Source organism: Schistocerca cancellata, chromosome 2, assembly GCF_023864275.1.
Source record: "Schistocerca cancellata isolate TAMUIC-IGC-003103 chromosome 2, iqSchCanc2.1, whole genome shotgun sequence".
Taxonomy (NCBI): Eukaryota; Metazoa; Arthropoda; class Insecta; order Orthoptera; family Acrididae; genus Schistocerca; species Schistocerca cancellata.
Window position 1 is genome coordinate 896,664,036 of NC_064627.1, and position 8,773 is coordinate 896,672,808.

The window sequence follows — 8,773 nt, forward strand, 5'->3', positions numbered from 1 at the left end:
GGTTTTGTAGCTAGGCCGGAACGATAACTGGAAACTCTGAAAATACTGGATGCAGCAGAGAGGAACAAGGAAGCGTTACCTCAGAAACCACGCCGGCTGTTATTTCCGAGGCTTTTTACTCTGGAAGCGTACCATTGTATGTATTCCTATTTAATGGGGGTAGGTATTACCTTGCAAACTTTCCGTGCTGGACGACAAAAGACTGAAACTGGGTTGGTCAGCGTTCGGAAGAATCTGTAGAGCAGGAGAATGTTCCGTGGTTTCGAGAATATGATTCGCCTTCTGCAGTTACGAGGGAGGGGAGCCGAGCTTTGCTGGCAAACTAGCGGTGGAGAGAAAGAGGTTTCTGTTTTGAGCACCCTTGCCTGACGGTTAGTTTCAGATAAGTCCAACTTGCCAATTGAATAACAAGAACTGAATTTCGCAACTTCGGCTGTTTTCTACAATACACTGAATAACACAGTAATTTCAAGATAAGTTACATTTGAAGATACAAACAATCTAGTTTTCTAACGACAACAATATATTTTAATAAAGATTTTTATAGGCCTAGTGTATAATTTTCAAAGAAGACAACATAGAAGAAAATGAGAACTTTCAAAGAAGCAATAATAAGCGAGGTATGGTATTTAAGTGCGCATCGGTTTCCTCAAACGTTGATTTCGAATTTTTCCTTAAAGTAAATATCTCTACGCCAAATATTTATCTCTGTTTTTGTCAGCCATGTATAATTGACGCTCAGAGTAACAAACTGTAGGAAAATACAACTTTAAAAAGCAGTATGGTTTATGACGGCTTGAAGTCTCCTGAAGACACTTTTAGTGACGTGTCTGAATTTCTGTGGAGAAATGAGAGCACATTCTGCCTAAAGACCGAAAACCAGAGAAGATAGTGATGGACGCTGAGGCTTGGAGCGAGGTAGACGTTCTAGTTCATCCAAAAGGTGTTCCACTGGGTTACGGTAGGGACTCTGGGCGGATCAGTCCATTACAGAAATTTTATTGACCACAAACCATTGCGGCCCTGTTATTGCTTTATGGCTGGCTGCATCCTCATGCTGATGCCATCATCGTATCTGAACTGTTTCTCTACAGAGTGTCCGTTAAGGCACTCCCTATTTTTAAACAGTCATAATTTCTTTATTTATGAAGCAATTTTCTTAGAACTACTTTTGTTACAAACAGCACTCCGTGAGGTTGTGTTTAACATCCTCTTTCATGTTTCAGTTGATAAGAAAACCGTTTATTTTGGCTGTGGAAGATCGCGCCAAAGCAGCAGCTCGTTATGAGGTCTCGGGAACTGTAGTGCAAGTACAGAGGTGGTGGAGGGCTAAACGAGGTATCCATGCAACACGGAATGCAAAAAAAAAGTTAAAACTTGCCATTCCAGATTACTAACAAAAGGGAGTGTCGCCGATGCGAGAAGATTAGGAAGACTATCAACGTCGAGAACACCAGAGAATCTTCACAGAGTTCGTGAAATGTTGACGAGGAGCCCTAAAAAATCACTGCCTCAATGATCTCGGGAAAGGGGTCTTTCACGTTTCTTAAGACAGCTTTCCCCCCCCCCCCCCCCCCCCCATGAACCATGGACCTTGCCGTTGGTGGGGAGGCTTGTGTGCCTCAGCGATACAGATAGCCGTACCATAGGTACAACCACAACGGAGGGGTATCTGTTGAGAGGCCAGACAAACGTGTGGTTCCTGAAGAGGGGCAGCAGCTTTTTCAGTAGTTGCAAGGGCAACAGTCTGGATGATTGACTGATCTGGCCTTGTAACAATAACCGAAACGGCATTGCTGTGCTGGTACTGCGAACGGCTGAAAGCAAGGGGAATCTACGGCCGTTACTTTTCCCGAGGGCATGCAGCTTTACTGTATGATTAAATGATGATGGCGTCCTCTTGGGTAAAATATTCCGGAGGTAAAATAGTCCCCCATTCGGATCTCCGGGCGGGGACTACTCAAGAGGATGTCGCTATAAGGAGAAAGAAAAGTGGCGTTCTACGTATCGGAGCGTGGAATGTCGGATCCCTTAATCGGGCAGGTAGGTTAGACAATTTAAAAAGGGAAATGGATAGGTTAAAGTTAGATATAGTGGGAATTAGTGAAGTTCGGTGGCAGGAGGAACAAGACTTCTGGTCAGGTGACTACAGGGTTATAAACACAAAGTCAAATAGGGGTAATGCAGGAGTAGGTTTAATAATGAATAGGAAAATAGGAATGCGGGTAAGCTACTACAAACAGCATAGTGAACGCATTATTGTGGCCAAGATAGATACGAAGCCCACACCTACTACAGTAGTACAAGTTTATATGCCAACTAGCTCTGCAGATGACGAAGAAATTGAAGAAATGTATGATGAAATAAAATAAATTATATCAGATAGTGAAGGGAGACGAAAATATAATAGTCATGGGTGACTGGAATTCGAGTGTAGGAAAAGGGAGAGAAGGAAACGTAGTAGGTGAATATGGATTGGGGCTAAGAAATGAAAAAGGAAGCCGCCTGGTAGAATTTTGCACAGAGCACAACTTAATCATAGCTAACAGTTGGTTTAAGAATCATGATAGAAGGTTGTATACATGGAAGAACCCTGGAGATACTAAAAGGTATCAGATAGATTATATATTGGTGAGACAGAGATTTAGAAACCAGGTTTTAAATTGTAAGACATTTCCAGGGGCAGATGTGGACTCTGACCACAATTTATTGGTTATGACCTGTAGATTAAAACTGAAGAAACTGCAAAAAGGTGGGAATTTAAGGAGATGGGACCTGGATAAACTGAAAGAACCAGAGGTTGTACAGAGTTTCAGGGAGAGCATAAGGGAACAATTGACAGGAATGGGGCAAAGAAATACAGTAGAAGAAGAATGGGTAGCTTTGAGGGATGAAGTAGTGAAGGCAGCAGAGGATCAAGTAGGTAAAAAGAAGAGGGCTAGTAGAAATCCTTGGGTAACAGAAGAAATATTGAATTTAATTGATGAAAGGAGAAAATATAAAAATGCAGTAAATGAAGCAGGCAAAAAGGAATACAAACGTCTCAAAAATGAGATCGACAGGAAGTGCAAAATGGCTAAGCAGGCATGGCTAGAGGACAAATGTAGGATGTGGAGGCTTATCTCACTAGGGGTAAGATAGATACGGCCTACAGGAAATTTAAAGATACCTTTGGAGATAAGAGAACCACTTGTATGAACATCAAGAACTCAGATGGAAACCCAGTTCTAAGCAAAGAAGGGAAAGCAGAAACGTGGAAGGAGTATATAGAGTGTCTATACAAGGGCGATGCACTTGAGGACAATATTATGGAAATTTTGACAGAGCACTGAAAGACCTGAGTCGAAACAAGGCCCCCGGAGTAGACAACATTCCATTGGAACTACTGACGGCCTTGGGAGAGCCAGTCCTGACAAAACTCTACCATCTGGTGAGCAAGATGTATGAAACAGGCGAAATACCCTCAGACTTCAAGAAGAATATCATAATTCCAATCCCAAAGAAAGCAGGTGTGGACAGATGTGAAAATTACCGAACAATCAGTTTAATAAGCCACAGCTGCAAAATACTAACACGAATTCTTCACAGACGAATGGAAAAACTAGTAGAAGCCGACCTCGGGGAAGATCAGTTTGGATTCCGTAGAAATACTGGAACACGTGAGGCAATACTGACCTTACGACTTAGCTTAGAAGAAAGATTAAGGAAAGGCAAACCTACGTTCCTAGCATTTGTAGACTTAGAGATAGCTTTTGACAATGTTGACTGGAATACTCTCTTTCAAATTCTAAAGGTGGCAGGGGTAAAATACAGGGAGCGAAAGGCTATTTACAATTTGTATAGAAACCAGATGGCAGTTATAAGAGTCGAGGGGCATGAAAGAGAAGCAGTGGTTGGGAAGGGAGTAAGACAGGGTTGTAGCCTCTCCCCGATGCTATTCAATCTGTATATTGAGCAAGCAGTAAAGGAAACAAAAGAAAAATTCGGAGTAGGTATTAAAATCCATGGAGAAGAAATAAAAACGTTGAGGTTCGCCGATGACATTGTAATTCTGTCAGAGACAGCAAAGGACTTGGAATAGCAGTTGAACGGAATGGATAGTGTCTTGAAGGGAGGATATAAGATGAACATCAACAAAAGCAAAACGAGGATAATGGAATGTAGTCGAATTAAGTCGGGTGATGTTGAGGGTATTAGATTAGGAAATGAGACACTTAAAGTAGTAAAGGAGTTTTGCTATTTGGGGAGCAAAATAACTGATGATGGTCGAAGTAGAGAGGATATAAAATGTAGACTGGCAATGGCAAGGAAAGCGTTTCTGAAGAAGAGAAATTTGTTAACATCGAGTATAGATTTAAGTGTCAGGAAGTCATTTCTGAAAGTATTTGTATGGAGTGTAGCCATGTATGGAAGTAAAACATGGACGGTAAATAGTTTGGACAAGAAGAGAAAATCGAAGCTTTCGAAATGTGGTGCTACAGAAGAATGCTGAAGATTAGATGGGTAGATCACATAACTAATGAGGATTGAATAGGATTGGGGAGAAGAGGAGTTTGTGGCACAACTTGGCCAGAAGAGGGGATCGGTTGGTAGTACATGTTCTGAGGCATCAGGGGATCACCAATTTAGTATTGGAGGGCAGCGTGGAGGGTAAAAATCGTAGGGGGAGACCAAGAGATGAATACACTAAGCAGATTCAGAAAGATGTAGGTTGCAGTAGGTACTGGGAGATGAAGAAGCTTGCACAGGATAGAGTAGCATGGAGAGCTGCATCAAACCAGTCTCAGGACTGAAGACCACAACAACAACAACAACAAAGACAGCTGTAATTTTTTACACCATGGAAGCCACATTGTGTGCGGCAATTTTTTGCTGATGACCGTGATAGAAGAATGGAGTTTGGAGAAATTTTCTTGGATTGGAATGATGATTGGCCTGAACTTTTGGAGAACATTCTCTGGACTGATAAGGCAGTTTTTCAGATTGAAGGATTTGTATATAGGCATAACTGTCATTACTGGGCACCCGAAAACCCTCATGAATGTGCAGAAAAAGCAGACAGTATGGTGTAGTATCGCGTCATCCGAAGCTGTTGGTTCTTTCTTTCTGTGGGACACAATGAATGGCGAAAGATATCTGGAAACGCTGCAAGATCGTGTGTGACCAGTAATTTCACAATAGAACAACCCACAGCTTTACTTCATGCAGGAAGGAACTCTTTCACGTTTTTCAAATGATACCTGCTTGATTATATCCCTGGTTCTTGGACTGGAAAACGTGGTGCACATGAATTGCATGTACGTAGCCCGGAGTTAACACCCTGCAATTTATTTCTCTACGGTCGGACTAAGAAGGAGTGAAACCTTCCCACAAAAATTTCGTAAGACAATTATTTAATAAAACTCTAGCCAAATGTAAATGTTTGCAAGAGAGAACAACAGCACTTACATGAATTGCAAAAAGTCATGTCTAACGTGTTAGCCAATGTTCCATCTAACATGTCGCAGGCAGCTGTATCGTACCAATTCGTTTAAAAAAATGAGTAGCAAATTCTTGAGGTTGTGTGGAGGTTTAAGATTATGTTAAACACAACCTCAAAGAGTGCTGTTTTTAATAAAAGTAGTTCTAAGAAAGTTGGTCCATAAATAAAGAAATAATAATTGTTTAACTATAGGGAGTGACATATCAGATACCCTGTATTGTACCTAGTAAACAATGTTGCAAAATGTGGTTATATCCTTCTAAATTCTGCGTTATCTTAAGGGCTATTAAGCAGCCACACTCTAACCATGAAAAACACCCCCATACTGTAACACTACCTCCTCCGTCCTTCTCTGCTGGCTCTACACATGATGGCACGTAATGTTCTCCATGCATTCGCCAGTCATCGGATTTCCACACAGTATATTATGACTATTATTCTACGTCTACATCTACGTAATTACTCTGCTATTCACAATAAAGTGCCTGGCAGAGGGTTCAATGAACCACCTTCAAGCTTTCTCTCTACCGTTCCACTCTCGAACGGCGCGCGGGAAAAAAGAGAACTTGAATTTTTCTGTGCGAGCCCTGATTTCTCTTATTTTATCGTCATGATAATTTCTCCCTATGTAGCTGGTGCCAACAGAATGTTTTCGCAATCGGAGGAGAGAACTAGAGATTGAAATTTCATGAGAAGATCCGGTCGCAACGAAAAACGCCTTTGTTTTAATGATTACCACTCCAATTCACGTATCCTGTCTGTGGCACTATCTCCCCTACTTCGCGATAGTATAAAAGAAGCCACCCTTCTCTAAACTTTTTCGATGTAATCCGTCAGTCCCACCTGATGCGGATGCCACACAACACAGCAATACTCCAGGGGGGACAATCGTGGTGTTAGCAGTCTCTTTAGTAGACCTGTTGCACATTCTAAGTGTTCTGCCAATGAATCGCAGTTTTTGGTTTGCTCTGCCCACAATATTATCTATTTGATCGTTACAATTTAGATTATTTTTAATTGTAATCCCTAAGTATTTAGTTGAATTTACAGTCTTTAGATTTCGTGTAAGCGAAGTTTGCGGATTTCTTTTAATACGCATGTGAATAACTTCACACTTTTCTTTATTCAGGGTGAGATGCCACTTTTCGCATCATACAGATAGCTTATCTAAATCATTTTTCAATTCGTTTTGGTCATCTGATGACCTTACAAGATGGTAAATGACAGCATCATCTGCAAACAATCTAAGACGGCTACTCAGATTGTCTCCTATGTCAATATAGGTTTGGTACAACGGAGGGCCTATAACACTTCCTTGGGAACACCGGATTTTACTTCTGTTTTACTCGATGACTTTCCGTCTATTGGTACGAACTGTGACCTTTCTGAAAGGAAATCACCAATCTAGTCACGTAATTGAGACGATATCCCACAGTCACGCGATTTCACTACAAGCCACTTGTCAAAAGCCTTCTGGAAATCTAGAAATACGAAATCAATTTGAAATATCTTGTCTGTATCACTCAACACTTCGTGTGAGTAAAGAGCTAAATCTGTTTCACAAGAGTGACGTTTTCTATATCCGTCTTGACTGAGTGTCAATAGACCATTTTCTTCGAGGTAATTCATAATGTTCGAACACAATATACACTCCTGGAAATGGAAAAAAGAACACATTGACACCGGTGTGTCAGACCCACCATACTTGCTCCGGACACTGCGAGAGGGCTGTACAAGCAATGATCACACGCACGGCACAGCGGACACACCAGGAACTGCGGTGTTCGCCGTCGAATGGCGCTAGCTGCGCAGCATTTGTGCACCGCCGCCGTCAGTGTCAGCCAGTTTGCCGTGGCATACGGAGCTCCATCGCAGTCTTTAACACTGGTAGCATGCCGCGACAGCGTGGACGTGAACCGTATGTGCAGTTGACGGACTTTGAGCGAGGGCGTATAGTGGGCATGCGGGTGACCGGGTGGACGTACCGCCGAATTGCTCAACACGTGGGGCGTGAGGTCTCCACAGTACATCGATGTTGTCGCCAGTGGTCGGCGGAAGGTGCACGTGCCCGTCGACCTGGGACCGGACCGCAGCGACGCACGGATGCACGCCAAGACCGTAGGATCCTACGCAGTGCCGTAGGGGACCGCACCACCACTTCCCAGCAAATTAGGGACACTGTTGCTCCTGGGGTATCGGCGAGGACCATTCGCAACCGTCTCCATGAAGCTGGGCTACGGTCCCGCACACCGTTAGGCCGTCTTCCGCTCACGCCCCAACATCGTGCAGCCCGCCTCCAGCGGTGTCGCGACAGGCGTGAATGGAGGGACGAATGGAGAAGTGTCGTCTTCAACGATGAGAGTCGCTTCCGCCTTGGTGCCAATGATGGTCGTATGCGTGTTTGGCGCCGTGCAGGTGAGCCCCACAATCAGGACTGCATACGACCGAGGCACACAGGACCAACACCCGGCATCATGGTGTGGGGAGCGATCTCCTACACTGGCCGTACACCACTGGTGATCGTCGAGGGGACACTGAATAGTGCACTGTACATCCAAACCGTCATCGAACCCATCGTTCTACCATTCCTAGACCGGCAAGGGAACTTGCTGTTCCAACAGGACAATGCACGTCCGCATGTATCCCGTGCCACCCAACGTGCTCTAGAAGGTGTAAGTCAACTACCCTGGCCAGCAAGATCTCCGGATCTGTCCCCCATTGAGCATGTTTGGGACTGGATGAAGCGTCGTCTCACGCGGTCTGCACGTCCAGCACGAACGCTGGTCCAACTGAGGCGCCAGGTGGAAATGGCATGGCATGCCGTTCCACAGGACGACATCCAGCATCTCTACGATCGTCTCCATGGGAGAATAGCAGCCTGCATTGCTGCGAAAGGTGGATATACACTGTACTAGTGCCGACATTGTGCATGCTCTGTTGCCTGTGTCTATGTGCCTGTGGTTCTGTCAGTGTGATCATGTGATGTATCTGACCCCAGGAATGTGTCAATAAAGTTTCCCCTTCCTGGGACAATGAATTCACGGTGTTCTTATTTCAATTTCCAGGAGTGTATGTTCCAAAATGCTCCTGCATATCGACCATTAATGATATAGGCCTGTAATTTAGTGGGTTACTCCTACTACCTTTCTTGAATAGTGGTGTGAGCCGTTCAACTTTCCAGTCGTTGGGTACTTACCTTTCGTCGAGTGCGCGGTTGTAGATGATAGTTACGTGTGGAGCTATTGCATCAGCATAGTCTGGAAGGAACCTGATTGGTCTACAGTCAGGACC